Genomic DNA, 14,914 nt, shown 5'->3' with positions numbered 1-14,914 from the left:
CAACATCTGCGAAAGTTCATTAAACTATACAAGACTTTTAAATTTAATGGCATTTCAGTAGAAGCTATAAAATTAATATTGTTCCCATTTTCTTTAACTAGACAAGTTGCAGACTAGTTAGATAGCTTGTTGAATGAGTCGATTACAACTTGAGATCAAGTTATGGAAAATATTTAGCCTAAGTTCTTTCTTCCAATAAGGATAGAAAATTTGCATAACGAAATTACTAGTTTCTAGCAATATGAAGAGGAAACTTTACATGAGGCATGGGAAATATTTAAGGATATGCAAAAGAAATATCCTCACCACTAAGTGCTAGATTGGCAGTTGATTTGGACTTTTTATCCTAAGTTGAGGGACTCCATTAGAGGTAATTTGGATGTAGCGGCTAATGGGGCATTATTAAGGAAGTCACTTGAAGAGGTTGCCAAGATAACTAAAGACACAGAAAATAATCCGCAATGGAATTTATGCATAAATGGGGCAAGTCAAAAGAAACCGATTTGAATAGTAAATGTTAATGTGATGACTACCCTTGTAGTTGAAATAGCTACTTTGAGATAAGACATGAATGAGAAAATTAGGGTTAGTAGGAAGCAACCAATTTATGCCATTTGTGATCAGTACGGGGATAATCATCATTCTTGGCAGTGCACAATTGAATCAGAACTGGTTGGATATGTTGGAAATCAAGGAAGATAGCAAAATAACCCTTATTTCAATACATATAACCCAGGATGGAGATCTCACCCCAATTTTACTTGGAAAATAATCAAGGTAGTTCTTCACAAGTTTAAGCTAGTTAAACCTCCAAGTTTTTCTCAAAATCAGCTTAAAAGACCATATCTGCAACAACCACAGGCAGTGGAGAAGAAGTTGGCTATTGAAGAGTTACTTTAACAATTCAAACAAACATCTGATGCTAGGATGAAGACTCTTAAAACTCAAATAGGTTAGTTAGTTCAAGTTATTCATAGTAGGCCTTAGATAACATTACCATTAGACACTCAACCTCCTCCTAGTGCTAATAATCAAAAGGAGCATTGGAAGGTGATCACCCTTAGAAGTGGTAAGGAGATACGCAGTGCTTCTCCTTTAGTTGAGAAAAATTCAGATAATCAATTGCTTATTCAACTCACTGGTGAGAGTATTGTTGAGTTTGAAAACAGCCCTAAAGAACAGGCTCACCATGAGACAAAAACAACGAAGCCATCAATGGAGTCAATTAAATTGAAATATCCTCTTCTACCATTCCTACAAAGATTGCAAAGGAACAATTTGGATAAATAATCTCTCGTATTTATATGTATCAAATTAAGCTCTTTAAACACTTAAAGAGCTTATTCTCTAGTACTTTATAACGTATTTTATTATTTTTCTGTGATTATTATATTTTACACTTAATTTTAGTTTTTATTGCATTTTTATGCTTTTCAGAATAAAATGACAAGTTTATGCCATTAGGAATGTGATCTTTGAGTTAAGCTTATTTCAAATAGTTGTTTTATGCGAAAAAGATGAGAAAAGCCTAAACTATAGCCAAAGTTGCGACACCAAGATGTTGATGTCACGGCACCGATGTCTTTACCATCAATTGAGGAGATGGGATTCACAAAATTGCATATCTAATAGGATTGTCTTTGAAGTCATGACAATAAGGTGTTAATGTCATGACAACAACTCTTAAGGTGCAACACCGTCCACAGTCCCCGCAAATGAAGAAGTCAAGTTGCCTAAGGAAGATATTGCAACACCAAAGGGTTGTTGTCGTGATATTGAAACCCAAAAGCATCCCTTGAGTAATTTGCTACTGCCGCGACACTGACTCTAACGAGGCCAAAATTTTGAAAGGCATTTTGTAGTCCAACAAGGCTTAAGTTAGATTTTAAGTGAGGGCATAATTGTCTTTGTTAGGTTAAATTCTATTGGACTATAAATACTAATTTATAAGCTTTTCGGGGTAGATTTTGGAGGTTTAATATTTTCTTTACTTTCTATATTTTTTGATTAGGTTTATTTTCTTTTCTTCTTATTTTTAAATTAGGTTTTCCCTTTCTTTTTAGAATAGTTTTTATTTTTTGTTATTTTATTTCTTCTTTCTTGTTAAAGACTTTTGTAAATAGAGATGGATCAAACTTTTGCGTGCCATTGATTCGACATCTAAATGAGTATTTCTTACCCTTACCTTTAAATTATGCATATCAACTATTTGATAAAATGTCTATTTGGGTGTTAAGCTTTATTATGTGCTGATATTGCTTGTTGGTTAGTTGGTTAATTGATTGTTAAATTAAGTTAATGTCTATGTTTGATTGTTTGGTTTTTCTTTTATATCGAAATGCTTCACATGCTAGAATTGATGCCTCTAGTGGAAAATATACATAAATGAGACCGAAAGGAGAGTTTATCATTAGATAGTTTGATATAATTGTGTTGAATAGTGAGATCGAAAGGAGAGCTTAGGTGGTATCTTTCAATCTAGAATGAGACCAAGAGAAGATTCCTAGCTAAAAGTGGCTAAAAATAAAATTGGTATAGGTTTACTAGCTTAGTTGCGATTAATGAATCAATCGACCATCATTTTAATCATTTACATTATCTAAAATAATAGGAAGAAACTTTAGCCTAGTTTGTTTAATTTATAGTTTAAATTTAGTTTATAAACAATTTATATTTGAATTTGCACTGATAATTTTTTACTCAATAGATTAGTAATTGCTTAACTTGCTTGATAAACACATTTACCAATTTGGAAATCCTTAGGTTCTATCCTTGGAATACTCGAAGTGTTCCATTGTAACACTTATAAATATTGAAATTGACCTATCACACTTGCAGTAAAAGTCACTTTTAATTTCTTACATTTTGTGCTAATTCTCTACTTGGTGTACGTACGTCGTGGCATGGTCAATAAACAATTTCAAAAATTTCTTAAGGTATTTAAAAATTTATTCATTAATATTCCTCTTGTTGAAGCTTTAGAATAGATTCCTAGCTATTTGAAATTTATGAGAAATTCTGTTTGAAGAAAAGACAGCTAGGCGATTATGAGAAAATAAAACTTAGGCAATTATGAGAAAATAAAACTTACTATGGAGTGTAGTGCCATAATTCAAAAAAAGCTACCTCTTAAGTTAAAGGATCCTAGGAGTTTCAATATTCCATGTGCCATTGGTTCCCATGCTTTTAGTAAGGCACTCTGTGATTTGGGAGAAAGCATTAATTTGATTTCACCATCCATAGCTCAAAAATTGGATTTGAAGGATATCATGCCTACCTTATTCATGTTGCAATGGTTGATAAAACTTTATGTTACCCTAAAGGGGTGGTCGAGGATGTACTAGTGACAGTGGACAAGTTTATTTTCCCAGCAGACTTTATTATTCTAGATATTGAGAAAGATAGAAAGACTCCACTTGTAACAGCTCGTTTTTTAGTGGTAACAAAATAGTAGTTTCGGGACTACAAATTTCTGTTGTGTCAACTCATAAATATTATTTATAGAATATATACAGAGTCATTAGGGTCGTATTAAAATTTGGTCAAGAAATTTTATCGTTTATATAGTTAATTAAAGAAAAGGGACTAAATCGTAAAAACTACAAAAAGGTTAATCGTTATTGAGTTAAATGTGTTAATTGAGCATAATATCAAGATTAGAGGGTTTTAAATAGGTAAATAGACCTTATATAAATTAAGTGGACTAGCTAGTATGGTATTTAAAGAAATCTTTATTGATTTTAAAGGTTAAAAAGGTAAATAAGTAATAAATAAACAAAAACAAAACATGAGATCTATCATATGCTTCCTTCATTTTCATGCTAAAATTGAACCTCCATGTTTAAGCTTTGAGAATCGACCAAGTTCAACACATTGTATGTGATTGATTTCTTTACCTATTTCTTGTAATTATTATATTTTTATGATCGTTACAATTAGGTCCAACTAGCTCGTACCTCCATTTTTGAATTTGTTACAAATTTTAGAAGTTGCCATTGATGAATCTTGATTATTTTTGGTGATAATTATGTGCTTAAAGCTTTGATTGTGATTTTTGGTTGTTTTGTAAAGTGATTTTAGTTAGTTTTTAATTAAAAGATTAAAATGTTAAAATGTTAAAATCACATGGTTAATTGGTGAAAGGTGTTTTGTGGACTATTTAGAAGCCTTGAACATTCGATTGGTATGCTGAGTTTTTAGAAATGGTTAATTTGATGATTTTCGGGTTAAGGGACTAAATTGCATAAATGTTAAAAGTTAGGGGAAATTGTGTAAATTTTGAAAATAAAAGGGTATAAATTGTAGAATAAATTAGAACATGAAATGTAAGCTAATAATTGCGAAATTTTTTTAGATCAAGACCCTATTGACTTACGTGGAAAAGAGAAAATTTTAGAATAGTCCTTGAACTTTTGCAACTATTACAATTCAGTCCAAATAAGTTCGTTCGATTTTTAATTTAATATCTATATGAATTCTATGATGATAAGATATGAAATAGTGAATATTAATTGGTCTATTGATGATGTAAAGTTGTTTGGAAAATGTTATTGAATTTCGGTACTTGGGTCGGATGAACGCAAAATAGAGTACAACTGAATGATAGCATGTTATGCGGGGTTAGAGTGAAGGTTGATGTGGTGTGCTTTATATATATTTCTCGAGTATACTGAGGTTCAACATTTGTTGCAAGCCCTCATGTTATACTATCCTGTTCTGGTGTCTTATAGAGGCAGATGTATAGCCTACGGGCTAGGCACTTAGTGTCGAGGCGTGTTATTGATTGGATTAGCTCTCAGGAGCATTTGGTGTGTTATTGGTTGGATTAGCTCTTATGAATTGGATTACTTGTGTACTCGTATCTATAAGTCGTTCATCATGTCATAAATTATTGTATTATAACTTATTTAATAACTTTGAATGGTATGACATGTACTTGACATCTTGAATTGACTCTATTGTGGACATTTATGTTTTCCAAAAATTATTAGTTGAGCTTTGAATTGAACTATGTAATTCATAAGTTTGTAATTGTGGATGACAGGAAACATTTGTTGTTGAATTATATTTGATTAAATTGTTATAGTTACTTCGGTAAGATTTATTGTTTCTGTCCGTCAAACTTACTAAGCTTCAATAAGCTTACTTGTGTTACTTTCATTTTCTTGTAGATATCTTTTCGTGAGACGGGCGATCAGATCAGTACTCAAGTCACACTATCCATCTGATTTTGATAGTTTTTGAACATTTATTTCAGATTATATGGCATGTGATAGGTCGTTATCTCGATGACCTCGTTTGATATGTATACATATATCTATAAAGCATGTAAATAGTTCATCTTTTAATCAATGTTGTCTTATAATGTGATGATAGTTACATGGTTGCTAGGTTTGGTGGTGAATATAGTTTATTTTGTGAAATTGTGGTTAAGTTTTTGGTAAGCATTTCTAGGAATAATTATGGTACATGTTTGATCTTAACTTAGCAAGTTATAAGGTTAGGTATTTAGCTTAAAATTGATAAGATTATATGTTTTGAACGGATGAATGGTTGATGATTTATATTATTGTATAAGTGTGTATACTTGTGGTACCATTGAGGGTACATTGGTTAGGCACTTAAGATGGTTGATTTAGCATGTTATGAAAATGTTTAATGTCATTTTGAATAGGTATAATGGCTGGTAGATGGATTGCTTAGTGTCCAAGAAATCTTGAAATGGTAAACTTGAGTTTTAATGTTTGTTTTGGTGCATACAGCCTAGGACACAGGCTACCACACGGTCGTGTGCTATACACGATCTGAGGCATAGCCCGTGTCACGGCCATGTGTATCAAGTCAGTGAGTCACACAGTTAGTACACGACTTATAACACGGTCGTGTGATCTAAGTCAGTGAGTTACACAGTTTAATACATGGGCTGGGACACGGTCGTGTGTTCCAACTTTGAATATTCACATGGCTTGGGTTATGTCACACGGCCATGTGTCCCCTGTTTTTGAAATTTTTCATATTTTCCTAAAATTTCCTGACTTGTTTCAATTTAGTCCCTAAGGGTTTTAAGATTATTTCTTTAGTCCCTTAAGCTCGATTTAAGCCTCGTAAATGTAAGTTATTATTGTAATTTAACTACTATATGGTATTTGAGAAATTATATTGTAATGTTCATGATTTTACCTGTTTATTTCTATTAACTTGCTATAGCATTCCCGTAACCCTATCCCGATGACGGATACGGGTTAGGGGTGTTACACCACTTATCCTTGGTAGACCATTACTTGCAACCAAAAGAGCACTAATTGATGTTGAAGAAGGTAAATTTACCATGAGGGTCAATATGAGCAGCTAACTTTCAAAATTTTCTCTTCTTTGAAACATTAAAATAATAGAAAAGAAAGCTTCTCAATCAGTGTGATAGACAAAGTTAATTTTGATTCTCTGAGAGTGTTTATCTAGTTGATTTGTGCAAACTACTTTGGTTTCTAAACTTAAAAGAAAAGATTGAGTGCTTAAGGAATTTATGAGCACTTTTGATTATATTCCAAAGTATGCGAGACCAATGTCAAAGTTTTAATCATTAAGTTTACACTTGATATCTTTGAAGGATTTGAAGTCCTCTTTTAAATAGCCATTACAAAAGTGATATAATAAGGTGAAGCAGTGACATGGAAAAAGGTTTTCTCGAAAATGAATTGAGCTAAGGTGGTATTCTTATTTAAATCACGACTTAAGATAAGTCTTGTAAAGTTGAAATTTTATCTGTCAAAAATTGTTTCAGGTTTTAGAGATGTTTCTTTACCAAGCAGTAAAACTTCTTCAACAAAGACTAAATATTGTTGGAGAGGCAGTGTAGATCATCGAGACGTCATCATCAAGCTTCGAAAGCTTAAAATCTAAGAGATTCGTGCCATAAATATAACTAAAGCGCTTCCTGGGAGGCAACCTAAGTCTTTAGGGTTTTTTTTCTAATAATTATTTACTCTATTCTATTTTCCTTTATTTTTTCTAATTTTTTTAGATTGGCTAACAATTTTATTTTATTTTTAGTTTTATCTTATTCTTTTTTTTTTAGTTTGATTTTATGAAGATATGAAGGTTATTGATAATGTAATTCTATTACAATAAGTTGAAGCATGACTACAAAGACAAGAAATTATAAACTCGTTCCATTAGAGCGAAATCTATGTTTGTTGGAGCGAAACTAGGTAGAGAGTTTACTAAGTTTTCTGTTGGAATGGAATATGTTTTCGTTGGAGCAAACTTAGTTCGCTAGTTTTACGTTGGAGCAGAACCTGTTTCTATTGGAGTCAAACTAGGTAGAGAGTTTATTAAATTTTTTTTTGGAATGGAATCTGTTTCTATTGGAGTGAAATTAGTTTTCTAGTTATCGATTGGAGTGGAATTTGTTTCTTTTGGAGTGAAACTAGGCAGAAATTTTGCTAAGTTTTCTATTGGAATGAAATCTATTTCTAGTGGAGAAAACCGAGGCAGAAAGTTTTTTGGGGGGGCAAGAAATATATCCGTGGGAGTGGGCATGACAACTAATAAGAGAGTGACTTGTGGTAATTAAATTTATTTTATTTTATTTTATTTATTATTTATTTTTATTATCTTCTTTATTTTATTTTATTTTATTTACTTTGGGGTTTTCTTCTAAACCTTGGAATCACAATACCTCCAATAGACCCAAGAATAGAGGCCACTTTGGGTATCGTGATATCCACTTTGCGTATTGCGATATCCACCTGCCGAGAATCACCTAAAATTTAAGACTGTCAGAGGTATCGTGATATCTTATTCCTTGGTAACGCGATACCAACATCGTGAGGGGACAAAAATTGACACAAAGGGTAGTCCTTGTCCACCCAAAGTACCAACCATTGAAGACTTGTTCAATGGTATTTTGGGCACAAGAATAGGGTCAGAATAGCTGCTTATATCTACCAAAATTTGGCTGAGAGAATAGGAGGCCACATTATCTTAGCTTAGCCTTAGTTTTCTTTAGGTTTTTTGTTTAGTTTTCTACACTTTTTCTAGGGTTTATATTTTCTCATCCTCTTTCTTAGTTTTAGAGTTTTTATTTTACTGCACTTTTTTCTTGTTCTTAATGTTCTTATAGTTAGTTAAATTAGTTATCATTGTAGCTTAGGTTTGTTTGAACTTTCAGTCCCTATACCTTGGTTGTAATGACATTTCTAGCTTTAGTTTAATGTATTTTAGTTTCCTTTATTTTAAATCTATTAAATTTTGTTCTTTTTACATTTCTTGCTTTAGATCTTCTTGTTGAATGCTTCTCTTCACATGTCCTTTAAGTTTTATTGCATAAAAATCCCAGTTTTTACCCTTTTTCTTAAGCTTTTCTTTAAAGGCTTCCATTCTTTTCATTTCCTTGTTTATTAGTTTTATTTTCAGCATGAGTAACTAAATCTTTAAAGGGGGTAGGTTGATGGAGATGTGGTGAGCTTATTTTTGGACGAGAGACCAAATTGTAATAAATTGAACTAATTTGAATGAACCTAAAAACTTAGGATCGATGACCCTAAGGGAATATCTAGGCAAGTTAGACCGAAAGGAGATCTTGTTGGGCACCAATCCATTAGTCCCAGGTCAACTGGTGAGATCGAGAGATAATCCGGATTAATTTTTCTAACTTGGTAAAATTGATACCGAGAGATAAAATAAAGTCATTTTGGGAGTTTAAGTGATTTGGATCCCTAATTTAAGTATTAGTGAATCACATTGAGATCAACTAGCCACCGCTTGTTATTTAATTGTTAATTTCGTAATTTCACACGTTTTACAATTTAGTCCTTGTTAGCTAGATTGTAGGTTAGTTTAATTTCTCTTGACTTTATGATTTGTTGTAATATAATTTTTTGTGATTAACTGGTTAGACTCTTTATTTTGCACGCACGTTATTTAGAAATTGTTCAATCCATGATTCTATTACGTTCAGTCCTTGGAATACTCTAATATTCCATTGTAACACTACAAATATTACAACTGACCTGTCACACTTGCAGTAAAGCTGCAATATTTATATTCATTATAATCTCAGTGTTGATTTACATCTCTCCCTCGTTTGTGAGAGCGAGGGAGAGAGGCAATCACTAACCATCTATAAATGTGTTATCGTTTATAGTTAAATATCACATCAAAAATATATTGAATTAAATCAATGGTGTTTGCAAGAGTATGGATCAAATTGAAATTTAGTTTAGTATGACGAAATACTGGTAAGTACTCCGAGGATCATACCCAAAGGATTGTAGGTTAGAGAAATTAATATTAAATTAATTAACAAAAAATAAATATTAATTTAATCGAGTCACAAATTAGTAGTGTGAATATAGATTAAAATATTTATTAAAATGATTAAATTAACTAACCTAAACTAACCTACTAAACTTTCCTATTCCTAATGTCTACAATGAGAGAATCTAGCTTATGATCAATTAAATCTCTAATTAAGAAGATTAACTAATTTCATAATTCAGGTTCTAATTGAATTAGCCATTAATTAACTAGTATTACCTTCCGGTTCCACTAATTAATTAATTGGCAGATACTCACTTTCTCCGCTAGGATAACTACAATGTACTCGGTTTGACTTATCTCCCGATCTCGTCTCTCTTATAATTACTTATTAGGGTTGTCAAGCCTAACAGTTTAACAACACATTAATTATACGAACTAATCCTATTATGAACCCTTATGTTGTTGTTAATTAATAGACTTGATTAATTAATTAGTTCAATAAACGATTTATGCAAGATATGAAATAAACACAAGAAATTATTCTAATATTCATACAACAGTTAATTGGTCAAGTTAACAAAGCATAAATAAAAGAATAAAGAAAAAGATAGGAGAATGCTCATTGATAATTATATTGAAGTGCAGATCCGGAGCAATATTCACTTTCAATTGTCTTCACATCGGAATAAAAAAGTTCTGACTACACGAACATAAAAATAAAAGAAAACTAAAACTGAATAGAAATTTGTCTAGGTCTAAAACTGCTTACAATCTTGGTGACCCTAAGGTTGCTTATATAGGCAACGACCTACTTGGTAACCAAGCATCCCGAGATACACTTAAATACCAATGAATAACATATTCTTCTAAAAGCTAGGGTCCAAATATGAAAATTTCCCAATTGTGTCATCCAAAGAAATCAACCATTTTCTTCGACACCAAGTCGCGTCGTCGGAACCTGGTAATGCTTCTCATCCCAACTTCAACACCATGCAACGTCTTCTCCTTTCCTCATCACGTCATTGTGACAAGAGGTAGTTCCTCGTCACAATGCCAACTACATTCTAGGCCTTTGGTAGCGTTATTAGTGTGTTGGGCTCGTTGTCTCATAGCCCAGTCATTAATCCTTGCATTTTTGGACCTCAAATAGTATCATACACACTTAATTAGCTTATTAGTCACTCACGAGGCCCGAGTTGGCCTTACGGGTCATTGACATAGCAGAAATTATGTAAAAACACTTGTTTTTATTAGTTTTTAATTCTAACCAACTACTACCAAAAATGTAATATTTAATTATATAATTGCTAGATACCAGACTCGTTAAATGCAGAAATGACCTAAAATAACTATTACAAGTGTTGGTAAAGGAGCCACAATGAAACCTCTAAGAGCTAGCCCCACTACAGCAGTTGCACAAGCAGCATCACCATAACAGATCTCGTCTAGTGACCGTGTGAGCAGCAACCATTTAGCTCATGCGACAGGAGAGGATATGGCTACTTTCCCCACTCTAAATCCATCTCATTTCGGACTCGATGGTCATTTGCTTCCTCACGAGGATGAGGTCTATGTTGATGATTAGGGGAGTTATTTTTCCTTCTCTTCGTACCTTTAGTTGTGATATTTATTTTGGAAGTTTCTTATTATGACCGTGTCTTTCACATTGAGGACAATGTGTTATTTAAGTTTAAGGGATAGATATAGTCATCATTTTATGCATATTTTTTAGTGTCTAGTTGTGTCCTTTGGTTTTTAGTTAGTTTGCATGTTTAGTAAAAAAAAGATTGGTTAGTTCTAGTTCGATGATGATACACCAAGCATCAATACTTTCAAATTAAAAGATAGTTTCACATTATGCAAATTCTATGTTATTTTCTTGCAATTGATTGTTGGAAAAAATCCTGTTCAAAAACGGTTTTCTTACACAACAAAAAATTAAAATTTTGAAAATCAACCCGGTTTGTGATATTTATAGCAATAAACACTAGCCTGAATTCGCACCTGTGTTTTTGGATAGACAAACCATTGTCATTCCCAGGTTTCAACCAAACGATCTTCTCCACTATTCTAGTACCACTAACTGCTTCAAATGTGGGCTCGAACAATTCAAATCAAACACAGAACTAGAAATAGTTTTCTTCTCTTTATGTGAAAAGAAAAAATCTCTTCTCAAATAGAAACCAAGAAAATATCTATTCCAAAAAATTTATTTAATTATTAGAGAATAAAAGTCTCTTTATTTTTGAACGAAATAATGATATCAGAAAGTTGTGTTTATAGCTTTACCGGTGTCATCTATTTATAGGGAGAGAAAGTAGAACTCTTGTTGAATTGTAGAAGTTTGTTTCAACTAGAAAAATGAAATTCTAGTTCAACTAGACTGTAGTGGGCTAAAACCCTAGTTAATGATACTAGGGTTTGCCATCCCCCTTTGTTACATAAGGGGCTTTTGGGCCTCTTCCATATCAAGTCCAATTACAAGTAGTTTATGTGCTTTTAAACCGATACTTATAATTTATCCAACCCAATATTTGTTTTTCTATTTCCAAAAAAAAAACTTCAATATATTTCCAATTAAATAATTTCTCAACCCAATTCTAATTACATTAAAATCATGACGAATTTATTGTAAAAAATCTATAAGAAAATATATTTAATATCGCCACATTCAACAGTTCACTATGATCAAATGATTTATTTCCATATTCAAACTTTATTTATTTCGAAAAAAATAAATCCATTCCTCAAGTCATTTTCATTTTCATTTTCAATTTGGAGAAAACCACATTCATGTCCAAATAATTTCATTTCTCCATTTTCATTTTAGAGAAAACCTTAATCATTTCCAAATGTTTTCTATTTCTCCATTTCATCATTTATGTTCATTTCTGTTCATTTGATTTAGCATGCAATTTATTTCTAGTTTCAAGGAGCTATCGGAGGGACCAAATGAACATATGCAATTGAGGCTCAAATGATTTATAATTAAGCTCTACGTTTTCACCTATTAATTGTAAACTCATTTAGTCACGAAGTCATTCCACTATAGTATTGTGACTGAGCTCTCCCCAATGGCATACCATTATGAAAGCAACTTGATTAGTGCTCGTCCAATGACCTTGTCATAAATGTGTTACCCTCATAGGATATCCTTAATCTCTTTGGGATAATATTCGTTCTCCCAATATGATCCTATTTTATCTCATGGTAACCATTACATCTTCCTTCATGAAAAGTCAATTATTATCAAATAGTAATCAAGTCATTCATCACAAAGACGAACAACCCATGGTCACGTTTACTTTTCATCAACCATGTAATGCCAATGAGAGGATATCATTTACCCATGTCTCAGGCTATAAATTTCACTATTGTGAATGGCGCTACATACTACAAAAGTCATACACCTAATGCACTAGCTTTTGATTCCTTATCTATTCGAACTCAGGCTTTTACTTACATCAAAATGCACGAGTCACACATACATAGTTTGTCATCCTCTCAGGATTTAGGTATGTCACACTATGAACATCATAAGTGAATAATTCCCTAAACGGATTCAAAATCTATTCTTCTTGGGTCCTGTCCGATGTACTGTTAGTCTAGTCAGTCACATTTATGTCTCTGCCTTTTGGGACTCCAATGCCTAAGACAAAGCATCTCCATAATTGGACTTGATAGACAACATGTTAGTCTTTCAATTGGTTTGTTCATTTCCGATTAGACTAAGAACATGTTTAGGTTCATCGACTAATATAAGTTATTTTTTCGTATTACAATCCGACCATATAATATCGCTTAATATTAGTCTAAACGTTAGACAACCAATGTGCAACATTTGCTTCCATTTTACTTTACGTGCAAAAACCATATGAGGAAAATTATACAAAGTATGTTAATGTAATCAATGAATTTGTTTTATTAACTAATCTATTCAAAAAAAATTACAAGTTTACAAACAAATACACTACACTCGGGCCACTAAATCCAACATTTATTACCCTATAATTTTGAACACATATTTCAATCTAGTAGCTTACTAGTAAAATTACATGTGTTTGTAAATGTCATGGAAATTGAGCCTAAAATTTTTCAGATTTCTTCTTGAGGTGAAATCATAGGTGAGACATAGTTGAAGGAATGATTTAAGCATTGCTTGGATCATTTGTGCCTTTCAATCTAACTATACATATATAAATACCTCTAGTACCCTTTTTTGAGCCTTATATACCTTTTTCTTTATGCTTTCACCCTTTATAAGTAATGTTTGACTTATAGCCTAACCAAAATTAAGCCTTAATGTTGAACTGTTCTCATTCCTTTGTTCGTTTACTTTAAGTGTTAGCTCTTAATGGGTATATCTTTATAACTTAAAGTATTGATTGGGATAGATAAAACATCAACATGGATATTTTCAATGAAAGAGAGAGGATAAAACATGATTTTTTTGTGTCTTTATTTTATTTTCTTTGTTTATGTTTTTTTAAAGTTAAAAATTGAAAAAAAAAGGAAAATTGAAAAAAAATGAATGAATGAAAGCACTTATGTTATCATTAAAAAAAAAGCAAAAGTGAGGTGTTTCATTGTTTCTTTAGTTGAGTAATTCATCTATTTAGTTTTCTTGTGGAGTTTTGTGTTAGTTATGTTACCTTTATATCTTGTTTTGTCTTTGAGGAATGGAAAGACAAGGAGGTGAGCGTAAAAGATGAAGTTGAACATGAGTTAAGTGCTTAATATGGAGAAGTGGGGAATGTACATTTAGCTTATATTTGATCCATAAGTAACTAGTGCTTAGAGTTTGAGCCTAAATTGACTCTTCATCCATACGTTAGCTCGAGCTTACACTGTTGGAAAATATGGACATCACATTTATAATAAGGGTAATTACATGTTATTATTTACTATCATGATAGGTTAGCCCAAATTAAAAGTGATCTAATTTGGTTAAAATTTGATTGGGCTTTAATTATTAAATAAAGTATGGGTCAAATATGTGTAGATACTCTAGTAATTGAATTCTAATCAAATTTGAATTAATGATGGGCTAATTAGAATTTGATTAGAACTAATATTCCAAGGTTATAAATATTAGGGCTATGGTCCCCAAGTTATACAACAATATATCTTTTCTAATATCCCATCATTAGGAAAGAGAGAATAGATATTCTTTGAATTTCTTCTGTGTTAATTTGAAGATCAAATCCCCAAGATTCGGTAAAACTTCAAGGAATTCATGGATTCAGGTACACTTCCACATCTAGTTTTGTTCTTGATTTATTCTTGATGATTTGACATGATAGATCCCAGTTTATTAAGTTTTATTTCAAATTTATTTTACAAATTCTAACAAGTGGCATCCGAGCTTTGTCATATTGAATCATTGAGAATGAATTGATTCTTTATTATTTTTGGATTGATTCATTTTTCTTTTTTAATTTTATGGATTTGATATTTTAATTCTATATTATGTTGAATCTTTGAGATTCCTAATAAATATTTGGGTTTTGATTCTTTAAATAAAGTTTTAGGGTTTTATAAATATATTTTAATATTTGCATATGCTATTCAAAAGATGAAGGTTTATTTATTTATAATCAATTAATAAAAATTGACTTGTGAAATTTCTTTATCTTCTTTCACACAATAATTT

At 31.6% G+C, this 14,914-nt stretch overlaps 1 non-coding gene across 1 annotated transcript; it reads right to left on the bottom strand.

The window, feature by feature from the left end:
• Positions 1–207: 207 nt before the first annotated feature.
• Positions 208–314, bottom strand: LOC121207572 (small nucleolar RNA R71). The gene has a single exon (XR_005902654.1). It is a non-coding gene; the product is annotated as a small nucleolar RNA R71 (small nucleolar RNA).
• Positions 315–14,914: the final 14,600 nt, after the last annotated feature.

This window comes from Gossypium hirsutum, chromosome A01, assembly GCF_007990345.1.
Source record: "Gossypium hirsutum isolate 1008001.06 chromosome A01, Gossypium_hirsutum_v2.1, whole genome shotgun sequence".
In the NCBI taxonomy this organism is placed as follows: Eukaryota; Viridiplantae; Streptophyta; class Magnoliopsida; order Malvales; family Malvaceae; genus Gossypium; species Gossypium hirsutum.
Note: the sequence above shows the minus strand (reverse complement) of the source record. Positions and strands in the feature narration are given on the sequence as shown.